Source organism: Bubalus kerabau, chromosome 19 (assembly GCF_029407905.1).
Source record: "Bubalus kerabau isolate K-KA32 ecotype Philippines breed swamp buffalo chromosome 19, PCC_UOA_SB_1v2, whole genome shotgun sequence".
Lineage (NCBI taxonomy): Eukaryota > Metazoa > Chordata > Mammalia > Artiodactyla > Bovidae > Bubalus > Bubalus kerabau.
Genome location: NC_073642.1, coordinates 47,542,172 through 47,558,410, shown reverse-complemented (window position 1 = coordinate 47,558,410; position 16,239 = coordinate 47,542,172). Strand labels below are relative to the sequence as shown.

General features: G+C 41.2%; 1 protein-coding gene across 2 annotated transcripts in view; it reads left to right on the top strand.

Moving 5' to 3' along the window:
- The window catches only part of SLC25A21 (solute carrier family 25 member 21), a 521,296-nt gene that overhangs the window by 336,662 nt on the left and 168,395 nt on the right, over positions 1-16,239 (top strand). The window lies entirely within an intron of this gene.

The window sequence follows — 16,239 nt, the reverse complement described above, 5'->3', positions numbered from 1 at the left end:
GGTAGCCTCATTTCTTTTTAGGTGAGGCTTTGCCACTAAGTGAGTTTTCCATAAACGGGAAAACTATGGGTTTTGAATGTTTGGAGCATTGGAGTTTGGGAATTATGGAAGGGACTAGGACCTGTTTATGAATTTGCCTATTTGATTATTGTTCATCTCCTTCCCTGGAATATAAACTCATTGGGGCCACAGACTTTGTCTTGTTCACTCCTATATCACTAGTTCTAGAACTGTTTCTGATGTCTAGTATGTGCTCAATAAATTTTTGTCAAATGAATGAATGAGTAGTTATATATATGAATTAGACAAAACCCTGACTTAATATAGGTGTAACCCAAATAATGTAAAGTATTGTTTCTAAGCACTTTTTCATAGACTGTGAGTTCTCACTGGTCAGGATACTTTATTTTGTTCATATGTTGTTCTTAGATGGTTTGTGTAGATTTAGTTAGTGCTGCCTTCATGTAAGGAATTATAAATTCCTTTCACAACTAGTAGTTTGAATTTTTTGAGAAAATGAAAATTCCTTTTAGAAGGTTCACTAGTTGCAAACAGAGTGATGTGGTTTAGGGGTTTAAAGGTAAACACTATCAGTCACTCTTCACTAGAGCTCTGGGTATAAAGAAGCAAATAAATATCCTAATCACCATGTTTTAGAAATATATTGCCTTACACTCCAGTTTACTATCCATGTCCAGTGCTGAACTATAAACTTTTATTTCCCTCAAACAAACCCCCAAACATTTATCACATTAAAAATGAATCATCTGTTATGCTCCAACCATAAACTGAATAATAAACAGAGGCAGGAATTATGATCTCTGAAAAACTGGAGAAGCGCCGGTGTGCGATCACAATATCCCGCCCCATAAATCTTCAAATCCAGTATTTACATTGAATTCCCAGACTTGCCTGTCAAGAGAAGGTCTAAAATTCTGGCTAATTGTTTTGCAAGAATAGGTGGAAACCAATAGCAAGACCTATTTCTTGAAAGAGGCATTTGAGGCAAATAGGATAATTTGGCCATCAGTTGGATCATACACTTCTACAGAAGTTTTATTTGAAATAGTTCAGTTTGAGGCTCTTTTAAATGTGGAAACGTTCTCTGCATTCCTGAAAATCCCAGTGCCTCATACATGGCTTGGCACATTTTAGACTTCTGCCATGTGTAAGCAAGAACATTCTTAGAATATGATTTGACTTATGGAATATCTATGTACTAGGTAACTGGAATATAATTTCTACTATATTTTAAAATGAATCTGAAGGATGTAAGGTTTGCATCTACCCCCATCAAAGTAGCATTTGTTCTTTACATTTTCCTGTACGGCTTTTTCTTGTACTCTGAAAATGATGCATACTTTTTTTTTTTCTTCCCCTCCGAAAGCCATCCATTTCTGCATTATTCTTCTAACCAATTAAGACAGCTTTTTAAAAATAATGTAAAACAAATCCTTGTTTGCTTCTCTGGGAGATGTGAGTTTTTCTAGGATCAGTTTTCATGAAATTGTTAGTTTACCTTCCAGGCTTATGCCCCTAGAAAGATGCAGAAGCTGTTTAGCAGGCTGGCTTTATACAATGTTACATGATCGCAGTAGGTCAAATCTGACATGGCGTTGAAAGAAAGTTTCTCTTGCAGATAATTAATGAAATGCAGCACAAAGCATGCCATCACCTAATAAAAACATCAGCTTATGAGAAATGTTTACTGCCCTTTTCAGAAACTTCCCCTTGGATTGGGGCATATGGAATATTACCTTTCATGCACTACTCTGGCTTCCCATATAGCTTTTGAGTACTTCTGTCCTAGCTAAAGAAGAGATTCTGTAAGGAAACTATTAGCCCTGGCCAGTCTCTCAGGCTCATGATTCAAAATGACCACTGTTCATTAAACTTTATTACCGAGCGGCATGAAGTTGCTTTGGATTAGGAGACGGCGTGACCCTCTGTCCAGGTTTTTGAATGGTGCTGAAGCTTTTCATTAACCTGGAAGCCTTCTATTTACATGGTTCACAGCCTGGCCTCAGCTCACTTGGAGGTAACAAAGGGTGTCGGGACAGGAGGGCAATGGGGGGTCCCACTCCTCTAAGGCTTCCATCTGACTCTGATCAGGCCAACGTTTTAACTCCTGCCTCATTAGGTGTAAGAAAATGAAAATGAGTACTCGGGGGGATCATAGTTCAGATTTGGCTTCATCTCTTCTTCACACCTTCTCTGGGCAACACAGTTTTATGTGGGCTTCCAGGTTCACCCCCTTGTTTGCAGCTGGCAGCTGGTGTCTACCTGTCGCCAGCTTCTAGCAAGGGCACATGGAAGGGAAACTGCATGATACTGTGTTCACATGTTGTCTGCAGCAGGAGCAGTTCTCCGTGACAGCAGACTTGTCAGAAATAAGAAAACATTCGTGTCTCTAATGAAGGGGAGTTGTAAATTTGGAAGGACATGTTCTTAAGATGTGACAAGAAAATAAAAGCTAAGTAAATCGTTAGTAACCTGGTTATTGCTAGATTAGCCTCCTAATAGGTACGATGCCTTTGAAACCGCTGACTTCTTTAGTATTGCACAGTAGTAAAAGCTGTAGCTTTGCCCGCTTATAATGGGACAAATTGGCATTGCGTGCTTCCTGCTGTGACATATGAGAAGGACAGAACATCACCTGTGCTTGTATTTTTATCAAAAAACGATTATGTTTAACCTAAAGAGCTATAAGGAACCAGTCAGTCAAATCCAGATTGTGGGACATTCTACAAATAGCTGGTCTATAGTCTGAAAGGTCAATATTTTAAAAGACCAAATAAAGGATCAGGGAACTCTCTTAGGTTAAGGGATACTAAAGAGACATGACAATTGAATATAATATGTGATACTGGCTGCAACAAGCGAACAAACTACAAATGATGTTATTGAGACCGTTGGGAAATTTGAATATTGATTGAATACTGGATAATATTATCGTTGTTGTTGTCGTTATTTAGTCGCTAAGTCATGTCTGACTCTTTGCGACCCTGGACCGTAGCCTGCCAGGCTCCTCTGTCCATGAAATTTCCCAGACAAGAATACTAGAGTGGGTTGCCCTTTCCTTCTCCAGGGGATCTTCCTGACCCAGGGATAGAACCCACATCTCCTGCATAACAGGCTGATTTTTTACTGCTGTGCCACTGGGGAATACTTGAATGCACTAACCAATATTGTTATACCAACGGTGAATTTTGTGAATGAAATGATAGCATTTGGTTATGTTGGAGATGTCCTGGTTCTTAGGAGATACATTATATAGTATTTAGGGGTAAAGTGTCATGATGTCTTTGACTGAATATCAAGTGATTCAGTCAAATGTTCATGTTACAAAACTATATCTATTGATACACACACGCATATGGAGTGAAAGAGAGGGAGAAGAAACATGTGTGGCCAAGTGTTGAAAACAGATAAGTTGGGTGAGTTTTACAAATGAGGCATACAATATTTACCTCGTAGCATTGTTTTAACAATTAAATGAAAATTATGTAAGCAAAGTGATTAGCACACTGATTAGCAAATGCTGCTATTTCTAAGTGTTAACAGTAAAGTCTTGATAGCCTGGCTTGCTTTAGCTCAGCTATGGAATTTCTGTCATACAATATCCTACCTGATTAGAATTCTCAGACAGCTATTGTGAATGTCTTACTTGACAGATGCATTTTTAAACCAAGGTTCTTTATAAAATTAGCCAGGCTCCAACACTTAGAGTACCAAACATGTCCCCAAGTGATTTGTTTCCTCTTAATACCCAAGGGTCAACCCTCTCAGGATAATGGATCATGGTGCGTCGGACCTGTAGTCCCAGTCTTCCTGCCTCCCTCAGTCCAGGTTTCTACTTCTATAGCATCAGGATGGAGTGCCATATGGATGTACCCTTTGATATGCCATGTCTTTCTACCCAGTTTTTATACCCTTTCAACTTTGTTTTCCTACTTAGAGCAAGGATTGTGATTTTCTCCTCATTTTATACTACCTTGTACCCAAGCCTCTTTCTCCTTTATTGACACCAAATTAGTTAGGTGCTAATAGCTCTAAGTAATAGGAAGCCCTCTTTGCCGAATCAATCAGGAGTGTAGCCTTACAGTGTCATGTGGGGCCCAAGCTCCTTCTCTCTATGACTTCTCTCTCCTTTGCGCCTTCCATCATTTTTGCAAAGTCACCTCATAGTGCAAAGTAGCTGCCAGAACTCTATCTATACATCCAGCTTCCAGGCAAAAAGACATGCTTCCCAGCTGAGTCAGCCCCATTCAAAGTAGTTTCTGGGGAGTCTTAGCTAATAAATACTGCCAGCATCTTGCCAAGAAGCACAGATGGTTGAGAAATGTAGTCTTTACCCTGGTCACATTGTTGCCCTAAAATCGGAAAACCTATCAGGAAGAAGAGGAGAAGGAACACTGGATAGGCAGCTAGCAACCTGATGTTCCAGCATCTGAACATCATTCACTGAGTCAGACGTTTGAGTATAGACTTTGAGCTGAGGGGGGAATGCATAAAAAATAGGACACATCTCCCATACCTCTTAATCCCTTGGAAACTTAGAAGAGGAGGCGAAAGGTGGGGGGAAATTAGCAGAAAATTTGGTGCTAATCTAAATGGAACTCAAAGAAAAGAGAGCCAAAGTCTTCAGGCAAGTTTTCTGAATTTGATTTAGATAAGAGACTTGGTAAGAGAATTTTCCTAAGGAAAGCAAGAGCACAAGTAAAGCACAGAGGAAGAACGAGCAGACTAGTTGGAGTGCAATGCCTTGGTCTTGCTGCTGGACAGAGGACATGGTTTGGAGAAAAGCAGAAACTAAAGAGACAGGTGGAATGGGTATGGATTATGGAGAAGATTGAACCCAAGGCATGTGTTTGGTCCTGATGGACTAGGCACTAGGGAGCCATTGTATTAATAGGTCCTTGAGCAGGATATTATTGAAGCGAAAGTGCCATTTGTAGGAAGTTGTTAGTTGCAAATAAAAGTAGGTGAAGAGGCTTGAGTTAGTAAATAAGTATAGTCTTGATTTACTATAGACCCTGTGTTAAGAAATCAATGGAAATTGAGAGGAAAAAAATAAACCTGAAAGATATTTGAAAGAAAAATTGAGCTGGAATGATGATCATGAAATAGAAAGGAAAAAAACACAAGATGACTCTGAGGGGATAGTTGCGAATTCTGGCCGATATTGTACATTTGAGGAAGAACTAACTCTAAGAGTGGGTGGAAGAGATATAGCAAACGCCATTAAGTAATTCTTACACAATTGAAAGCCCCAAATGTATTTCTGAGAGTTAGCTGAGACCTGAGCTATGCTCCTGTGTGTAGCTATGTGTATTTCTAGTTAGAACATACCTAGTAGTTTGCGTTCTTTCTAAGAGTAAAGTCTTCAGAGAGAGAGAGAGAGTAGAGAAAGATCATGTTAATACTTTGAATATACTTCGAAAAACACAAGGCTTACTATGTTAATTCTTCATAAAAAGGAAATCTCATTTACTTAAAGTTCCTAAAAGGAAAATAATTAACATTTAATTTGTGCCACAATAATAACAATAAACTAAAATATAAATCAACATTAACACATTGCCAGACAATTTCATTTCAACTTCCAACACTCTTATATTTAGACTCAGAGCAGTAAGTGCTGTCCTCAGTTACACAGCTGAGCGGTTGAACTAGCATTCAAACCCCAAAACACTAAGGTCAAAGCTGCCACTCATTCTTTTCCGTACTATCCTGCTTGGCTCCTCAGTTCTTCTTCCCTTCTCTGTGGCTCATCAGATCTTCAGATCTATTGAAAAATTGCTCATCTATGATTTCTGAAAGTCACAGCTTATTAACATTTAGAAAGATTTTGTAAACCTTGTGGGTTCCACAGTTCTATTTTATAATATTCTGTGGAAGAACTTTTGGAGAGCAACATTTGGTCATTCAAAGCCTAAGCTAAGGAAATTGATGCTATCACACCATTTGAAAGGTGATACAATTTCAAGAACGTTTATCTGAGTCAAGTCTGTCCAAAACAAATGGATTCTTCTGTTCTTGTTAGTGAGGCTAGTCAGGAATGTGCTCAAGTTACTCATTTGGAGAGCTTATTTTTTAATGTTGTTGAGAACATGGAAATATTTGGTAGATAAAAGATCATTCCAAGAGGAGGGAGGAGGGTTCAGGATGGGGAACACATGTATACCTGTGGCGGATTCATTTTGATATTTGGCAAATCTAATACAGTTATGTAAAGTTTAAAAATAAAATAAAATTAAAAAAAAAAAAAAAAAAAAAAAGATCATTCCAACTAGGGATAGCATAACAGTTCTTTTGCTTGAGAAATTTGAAAGATAAAGGCAAACAAATATATTTGTGGTTGAAATAAACTCCTCCTTTCATTATCCATTAGAAAAGTTTCTTATCTCTAATCACAGAGGATGGACTCTCCTGAGTTTTCCATGGTGATTTCTTTTTTTTTTTTTTTAATTTTATTTTATTTTTAAACTTTACATAATTGTATTAGTTTTGCCAAATATCAAAATGAATCCGCCACAGGTATACATGTGTTCCCCATCCTGAACCCTCCTCCCTCCTCCCTCCCCATTCCATCCCTCTGGGTCGTCCCAGTGCACCAGCCCCAAGCATCCAGTATCGTGCATCGAACCTGGACTGGCAACTCGTTTCATACATGATATTTTACATGTTTCAATGCCATTCTCCCAAATCTTCCCACCCTCTCCCTCTCTCACAGAGTCCATAAGACTGTTCTATACATCAGTGTCTCTTTTGCTGTCTCGTACACAGGGTTATTGTTACCATCTTTCTAAATTCCATATATATGCGCTAGTATACTGTATTGGTGTTTTTCTTTCTTCCATAGTGATTTCTTGGGTAATAACTTTTCTTTAAAAACTCCTGTTTTGACTTGGTGAATTCAGTTTTCCTTTGACATGTGGCAGTGAAGGCTATCAAAGAATGTTCTTCTGGACTTAGCTCGGTGAACCCCAGTTTCCCTCCTGGAAGGTCACCCCTGTGGTGCCACTGCGGGATGGTTAGGGCCTGAGTCATCAGATTACAGTCCATTTCTCACTAGCTTTTGACCATCTCCCAGAAGCGAACAAGATCCTCTAAATCTCTAGAGGATCTTTTCTTTTGCTTAGGAGCTTTGTATCCTAGTTATAATTGTCAACGTTTGACTGGATTTGGGCAGACAGGGAAATTTGTTTCAGATATGTCATGTTAATGTTTCAGAGCAAAAGGGTGTCATTTGGAGTTAAGAGTGTGGCCTTTTACTAAACTGACCTCTAGGGAAGTTAATTTAGTTCCCTTTGATCAGTTCCATTTAAGCGATGGAGATGATTTACCTGCCAGTTATTATTTAAACAAAACTGATTGTTTTCATTCCCAGTTTTGTGTACCTGGGAAAAAATACCCACCTCATAGTAAATACCCAATGAATGTTTATTAAATTCCCCTAGTACAGTATGGGGTTCTCTGGTCAGCTCAGCTGGTAAAGAATACACTTGCAATGCAGGAGACCCCAGTTGGTTTCCTGGGTTGGGAAGATCCCCTAGAGAAGAGATAGCCTACCCACACCAGTATTCTTAGGCTCTCCTGGTGGCTCAGATGGTAAAGAATCTGCCTGCAATGAGGGAGACCAGGGTTCGATCCCTGGGTTGGGAAGATCCCCTGGAGGAGGGCATGGCAACCCACTTCAGTATTCTTGCCTGGAGAATCCCCATGGACAGAGGAGCCTGGCGGGCTACAGTTCATGGGGTTGAAAAGAGTTGGACACAATTGAGTGACTAAGCACAGCACAGTACGGTACATACAAATGCAAATGATGTTTCTAGAATTTGGTTTGAGAGATGCATTCATGTATTAAGATCATAGGGATTTATAATACAATTTGTCAATATAATTTAAATGAGAGCCTCTCATGGTTGACTGTAAATGCACTTTAATTAAGGTTTAATAACCTTCAGAAAATGGAAAATTAAGTAAGTGATTTTGGAAAAATTCCAGTGACTCTTTTAAAGGAGACATCAAATAAAAATATAGTAAATATATTTTATGTAGCAATTATGTAGATTAAAGAACTTCATTCAGCTGCATGCTTTTTGGCAGATTATAGAATGCACACTCCATGCAAGTGAGACGCTGAAAAAGGTACTAGCCTTGTAACAACTTGAAGTTTCCATTGAGACTACTAGATGTGCTGGGTATAATGTACTTAGCCAATTAAAATGCTTATTAAAAGGGAAAGGTGTGCTTCTTCTGGCAAGTACTGCCTACTAACAAATGAATAAGGCTTCCCACTCAACTTTAGAGATGAGCATCACTGTTTCACACTACCACGAACAGACAGGCTAGCTAATATCTCCCTATTACTGTAGCCTGGAATGTCAGTCAAAGGAATGTAAATTGCTTTTGACAAGGATCTTTCCCATCTTCCAGCCCCCCATAAATTTGCTTTTTCCCATCTAGAAAATTGATTTTCTGGAGACCAGACCATCTTTCTGGGATGTCAAACTTATGATGTCATGTCCTGTTCTTTACACCCCGTCTGCATTACCTCAAGTCATGCTCTGTGAGTCTGTATTATAGTTCTGATTTATGGAGCAAAAGCTACACAATCTGGTAGAAGAGAGGTGGACAGCCAGAGCAGGTGCAGTGTGTCCTGGTGTAGCTGCCCAAAGACCCTAACGGGGCTGTGCAGCTGCCAGGACTGGTGTTGGAGAAGGTACCGATATGCTAAACTGCAGCTCTTTTATAATTGGCACTATTTCATTCTTCCTGGAGCCAGTAGGACATCTTTACAGTCCTTTGGGCCTGCCTGTTTTCCATCTGAACTCCACATCAGCAGGTCCAAATCCTCACCCACAGGAGAAAGCTGAGGGAGAGCCCTGGCAGCTGTGAGCACTCTGCCTACCTCTGGCCATCCCCATTCCTTCACAGTCCTGCCTCTTGAGTCTGACATAATTCCCTCCATGAGTAACCTTGATGTCTGTGGTACCAGCTTAGTTTAAGAACCATGATCATAAAAGCACTTGCCCACGTCAATCTTCCATGGGGAAAGCTGCGGCACACCTGGACCACTAATCCCTTCATAGACTTGATGATGACCTGGTTCCCAGTGCTTGTTGCTAGTGCAAACCTGGAGCCCATGTGCAGGCTCCACTGCCCAGGCATGGGGTGGGGGAGATAGTAATGGGCACTGGGTCATAGGACCAAAGAGCTCATTCACCAGGGAACTCAAGACAAGGCAGCAACAGACTGACATTGGAGGTCATAGTAGTGGGACATCTGGTGTTCTCAGGTCAAGCTTTAGCTCTATGGAGGAGTCACAGGACTGTGGTGTGGAGACAGACAGCCCTGGAGCTGAGGATACCAAGGAACTATAAAACCAGGGTGACCTCATGCTCTTTGACCCTGGGTTAGGCCAACCAGAGGTCACCCTGAACTTGCTCCACTTCTAGCCACTGCTCACAGCCTCACCCACCTGCTCATCAGACACCCCCTCACTTCCTCTTTCTGCCTCTCTGGAGAAGGCTGCTCCTCCTGTTCTTGGTTCACACGAGGGCCTGGCATGTTCCTTACCCTCCATCGTCCTTGACCTTCACTCAACATCTCTTTCATTCCTTGGTCGTTTACCAACTGGCCGGACGTGGCTTCACAACCCTCCAGGACTCCAGAGATTCTTCTCTGATAGTATCAACCTCAGCACCACTAAACATTAAGCCTCAGTGCTCACAGTTCCTGCACCAAACCTGACCCTCCTCACCCTGCAGGTAGGGACAGGAAACTCAGCTCCCTAAGGTTAAATCTGAAATCCCCTCTCTTCTTGCTCTTCCACTGCTCCCTTCTCTGTGTGTGCTGCACTCCTTTTCATCCTATTCATGACTCTTGCCCTTCAACTCCTCCTTCCCTCATCTTCCACTCCCTCTGATTTCTCTTGGCTCTCCATATTCACACCCATAGTTGGCCTTTTCATGCGCATGGGACTCTAGGCTTCTGACTACTTTCTTTTTGAGTCTGCATCTCACTCCCACAACAGCCTCTCCAGGCTCCCTCCCACTGCACAGGCCTGCAGTTATTTCCCATCCCTCTCTGCAGGTGATCTTGCTTTGTCCTGAAGAAACTGGGAACCTCTGATATGATTTCCTTCAAAATTCCTCTATTCTGGCTCACACCTGAGTTGTTTCTCTTTATTACTCTTTCTAAGAGGATGTATGTATCTGGTCTTTTTTCTAAGATTAGTTCCTCCTGATTCTACTCCTCCTCTAGGATTTACTCTATCCCTCCTCTCTTTTGCTTCTTTAGTTTTCCCCTCTAACTACAAATATACTCATCTCTCCCATAGTTAAAAAAATTCTTCCTATTTATTTCTCTTGTTGCCCTCTCTTTTTCTTAATTATAAACCTTTTTGACAAAGAATATTGTCTACATCTATTTTTCTCTGCCATCTGCTCATTTCTTATGCAGTTACTCTGATGCCCACCTCCACCAGTCTACAGAAGCTGCCTTCTCAAACATGGCTTTTAGAGTGTTTCACTCCAGCAGAGTTCAAGGGTCAAAGTTCAGATCCCTCCCTCTCCATTATATAATAATGCTTTCATGTTGGCATTAAACACAACCTGTGTTTAAGACCTACCTACTGTATTAGTCTGAGAATATACATGAAATGCAATGAGAGCTTTCAGATCAGATCAGATCAGATCAGTTGCTCAGTCGTGTCCGACTCTTTTCGACCCCATGAATCACAGCACGCCAGGCCTCCCTGTCCATCACCAACTCCCGGAGTTCAGTCAGACTCACGTCCATCGAGTCAGTGATGCCATCCAGCCATCTCATCCTCTGTTGTCCCCTTCTCCTCCTGCCCCCAATCCCTCCCAGCATCAGAGTCTTTTCCAATGAGTCAACTCTTCGCATGAGGTGGCCAAAGTACTGGAGTTTCAGCTTTAGCATCTTTCCTTCCAAAGAAATCCCAGGGCTGATCTCCTTCAGAATGGACTGGTTGGATCTCCTTGCAGTCCAAGGGACTCTCAAGAGTCTTCTCCAACACCACAGTTCAAAAGCATCCATTCTTTGGCGCTCAGCCTTCTTCACAGTTCAACTCTCACATCCATACATGACCACAGGAAAAACCATAGCCTTGACTAGCCGGACCTTTGTTGGCAAAGTAATGTCTCTGCTTTTGAATATGCTATTATGGGCCCAATTCTGAAGCCTTCAAGCTGGCAAATAAGAACATGAATGTATGTTGCTTTTGTTCAGTCACTAAGTTATGTCCGACTTTTTGCGGTCCCATAGACTACAGCACGCCAGGCTTCTCTGTCCTTCACTGTCTTCCAGAGTTTGTTCAAATTCATGTCCATTGAGTCGGTGATGCCATCCAACCATCTCATCTTCTGTCGCCCTCTTCTCCTCCTGCCCTCGAGGGTCTTTTCCAATGAATGCATAGAAACATTATCTACTGTTCACAAGACCATATTTTGAACAGAGACTTGCTAATACATCATAAGAAAACTATATTGTGCTTTCCCATAAGGTTCATAGTTTGAACCAAGTAGCATTGTAGCAAACACCAGCGGGTGTCCTAGGCATTCCACATCTCCTCCTGCTACTTATTAGCAAGTTGCAGAGGTAGCAGGTCTCACTGTGGCAGCAGTTGGTCCATTCAACAACAGAACAGCTTCTTAACAAAAGCACTCCTAACTTACACTAAACACTCCCAAATTTTGACTTCATAGATAACAGGAACCACATGTTCTGTGGATCCATTATATTTTCCTTTATCCAAACATTGTACAGTGGAATCAGGATATGGTCAAATGGCTGATACTGGTTAGATTCGATTTTGCCAGTAGGAGCTGTGTCTTTGAAGGTACTTGGTCAGACTCTGGAGGGAGGAGATGCAGAGGTAAATTGAGATGAACTCCCTACTCTAAGGGAGCTTATAGTCAAGTAGTAGAAACAAGACAAGTGCTTGGAAACCATGACTGAAAGGAGGCAATGGTAAGTGCCCTTCAGAGGAGGGAGGGACCGCTCCAAAAGAGGGGGGCCACTCTAACCCCTAGCAGGAGCAGATGATCCTCTGAGAATGAAGACTGAGAAAAGTCAACAGATTTGATGCCTCTGAATACACATACCTGTTATTTTTAAAAGGCTCTGTTGAGAAAAGGATACTTTTATCTGGAAAATCAGAAATCTCTCTGAACACATATTTTAACAAATGATAAGCTATTAAATTTGTATTTAGAAGATACTAGGTCCTTGTGAGTTTGTCAAGATTAAATTGTGTCATTTGTGTTTTCCGGAGAGTGCCTTTTTTGTGGGCTAAATATTTGTGTTAAGATGTTCCTGCCTCTTGGCATTGTGTCTATTTAGAGGCTTTATGACCAAAATAAGGTTTCTGCAGGGAGGCAGGGACCCTATGGAGATAAAAATGCCTTATGTTTCCCTGCGGGAGGTCAAGCTCTCTGAGACAAGTTTAATAGCCATTCATGCACTGAGAAGATCTTATCTCGTGTCCTATTGGTTCAGGGTCACTTGCTGGCTCACATTATATTGAAATGTGGGCAGAGAGAGGGAGTAATTTGTTAATGTCATGTAGGATGAACTTGGTTAGAAAGGGAAGTGTACCCGTTTTATAATAACACAAGTGTTTCCTTGCTAATCCCTTGGCAGGTTCATTATCTGTGCAGCCCCGGGCAATGGTTAGCCTATCCTGAAAGTGAAATTTAACCCTCAGCATGAAATTAATCCTCAAAGACTTGTGTCTGCTCAGTCTAAAAATAATACATTCTAAGTGATTTTATAATCCCTGATCTTTCTTTATTGCATGGGTGCTAAATTGTTATCAAGATGTTATAGAGCACACTAGGAAGCTGATTTTTGTTTACTTGGGAAAACTGGACAAATCTATAACAAAGAGACTGATTTCCCAGTTCCAAGTTGAGGTTATAAACCTGACGTAGTTGGATGGCTGTATTTTTAGCCCTAATAGAGTTACCATTTGTTGGTGATAATACTCACGTTTGCTCTATGTTTTACCTAACATATGCAGGAATAAAGAATTTTTAGGAAATGTATCACTTGACGAGGAGGCTCTTTCCTTCAGCTTATTGACATTCAACATGGGAAAACTGGGAAACACTGGGAGGATGCCAAATAAGTGTGAAAGGTTCCTTGTGGAGTCAGGAAACCTTTAACAAGGGTTTAAGAGTGAAAGGAAGTAAGGCTGTGTCCCTTTTCCTGTTTCACAAGACAGGGCTTTAGTCTTAGCCTTTTTGTGTATCTTTCTTTCCAAGGTGTATGGTCAGTTAGGGAGAGAGGGAGAAGAGAGATTAGGATTGAGAAGTGGTGGAAGGGAGCCAATATTTACTATGTAGAAATATACATACTGAGCATTTTACACACATTGTCTTATTTAATCCTCACTGCAAATGGCAAAGGTAGGTATCACTTTTCCAGATAAACAGAGAAGTTTACATTTCCTGCCCAGGTTTGTATAGGGGGTGACATAGTCAAAATTTGAATACAGGTCTGTACAACTCCAGAACCTTTTCTATTTCCACTGTATCACAGAAGCTGATTTTAAGAAATGATAAAAGATTTAGAAAATCAATGAAACCTTGCCTGATTGAAATTCAATCCACTCCCCAAATATAAGAGATCCTTGAAGTTTACCTAGTTGTAGCCCAGAATACCAATGCCCCTCTCTGCTAAATTGTGATTTCTTTTAATGCAACATGATGACTTATTTTTACCATATTTATAAGTTGCTTACAATTCCATATACTGCATAACTACAAAATTAGTTCATACTTTCACTCATAACACTTTAAAAGGTGGTTGTGAGATAAATGCCCAAAAGGCTCAAGACTGGGGGATAGGTGCACATGAGAATTCACAGAATTCTCTATTCTTAGATATTTCAAAGACATCGAGGGTCTTCTGAAGTTAGGAACTACATGTTGTTTTAATTCAGGAAATTTCACAATTATTCAGTTAGATTCAATCGCTCACTCATGTCTGACTCTTTGCGACCCCATGGACTGCAGCATGCCAGGCTTCCCTGTCCTTCACCAACTTCCAGAACTTGCTCAAACTCATGTCCATCGAGTTGGTGATGCCATCCAACCATCTCATCCTCTGTCACCCCCTTTTCCTCCTGCCCTCAATCTTTCCCAGGATCAGGTTCTTTTCAGATGAGTCAGTTCTTTGCATTAGGTGGCCAAAGTATTAGAGAGCATCAGTCCTTCCAATGAACACTGGACTGATCCAGGACTGATCTCCTTTAGGATGGACTGGTTGGATCTCCTTGCAGTCCAAGGGACTCTCAAGAGTCTTCTCCAACACCACAGTTCAAAAGCATCAGTTCTTTGGTGCTCAGCTTTCTTCACAGTCCAACTCTCACATCCATACATGACTACTGGGAAAACCATAGCTTTGACTAGACGGACTTTTGTCGGCCAAGTCATGTCTCTACTTTTTAATATACTGTCTAGGTTTGTCATAGCTTTTCCTCCGAGGACCAAGCATCTCTTAATTTTATGGCTGCGGTCACCATCTGCGGTGATTTTGGAGCCCAGAAAAATAAAGTCTGTCACTGTTTCCCCATCTATTTCCCCTGAAGTGATGGGACCAGATGCCATGATCTTAGTTTTCTGAATGTTGAGCTTTAAGACAACTTTTTCACTCTCCTCTTTCACTTTCAACAAGAGGCTCTTTAGTTTTTCTTCGCTTTCTGCCATACAGGTGGTGTCATCTGCATATCTGAGGTTATTGATATTTCTCCCAGCAATCTTGATTGCAACTTGTGCTTCATCCAGCCTGGCATTTTGCATGATATACTCTGCACATAAGTTAAATAAGCAGGGTGACAGTATACAGCCTTGATGTACTCCTTTCCCAATTTGGAACCAGTCTGTTGTTCCATGTCCAGTTATAACTGTTGCTTCTTGACCTGCGTACAGATTTCTCAGGAGGCAGGTAAGGTGGTCTGATATTCCCATCTCTCTCAGAATTTTCCACAGTTTGTTGTGATCCACACAGTCAAAGGCTTTGGCATAGTCAATAAAGCAGAAATAGATGTTTTTCTGGAACTCTTTTGCTTTTTTGATGATCCAACGGATATTGCCAATTTGAGCACAATTATTAGAAGTCCACCTTTGCTTCATTATCAGTTGCCACAATTTTAAGTGATTTTACACAGGGTGGTGGACTTTTCAAAGAATTACAGCTATCCTTGTGCGTTCCTTACTTTGCCAATATATGTGTGTGTGCTTAGTCGTGTCCGACTCTGAGACCCTTATGGACTATAGCCCACCAGGCTTCTCTTTCCATGGGATTTTCCAGACAAGAACACTGAAGTGGGTTGCCATGCCCTCCTCCAGGGGATCTTCCAGACCCAAGGATCAAACCCATGTCTCCTGCACCTCCTGCATTGGCAGGCAGAATCTTTACCATTGAGCCCCCTGAAAAGCCCTTACTTTGCCAAATCCCTTATCAAATTTGTTTTCCAGATATTGGTTCTCTCATGCCTGGCCTATTTTAACATCCTGTTTTTGCTATTGCTTCCTGTTGGTTGACATTGCCTGTTACTCTGCTGCGGGAGGAAATGAAATTGGTCTGGCACACTTTTCCCTTCACAGAGCCAAGTTCAGTGGACGCCAACGCCCTTTCCTAAGTAGACACAAATCAACTATTTGATAATTTACTCTCACTTCAGCTTATTGTTAGATACTTACTTCTTTCTGACTCTAATAAATGTACCTTTTGTAAATTTCTTGAACATTCCTCCTAAGCTTTCAAAATCATAAACTTAGTTCTTAGGAGAAAGTTATCAGCCCTTACCGGTATATACATCAGTTCAGTTCTGTTCAGTCACTCAGTCGTGTCCGACTCTTTGCAACCCCATGAATCACAGAATGCCATGCCTCCCTGTCCATCACCAACTCCCGAACTTTACTCAAACTCATGTCCATTGAGTTGGTGATGCCATCCAGCCATCTCATCCTCTGTCGTCCCCTTCTCCTCCTGCCCCCAGTCCCTCCCAGCATCAGGGTCTTTTCCAATGAGTCAACTCTTCACATTAGGTGGCCAAAGTATTGGAATTTCAGCTTTAGCATCATTCCTTCCAATGAACACCCAGGACTGATCTCCTTTAGAATGGACTGGTTGGATCTCCTTTAAAAACTCTGACAGGCTCTTTTCTGTGCTGGTTTAACTTCCCATTTACCCATGATA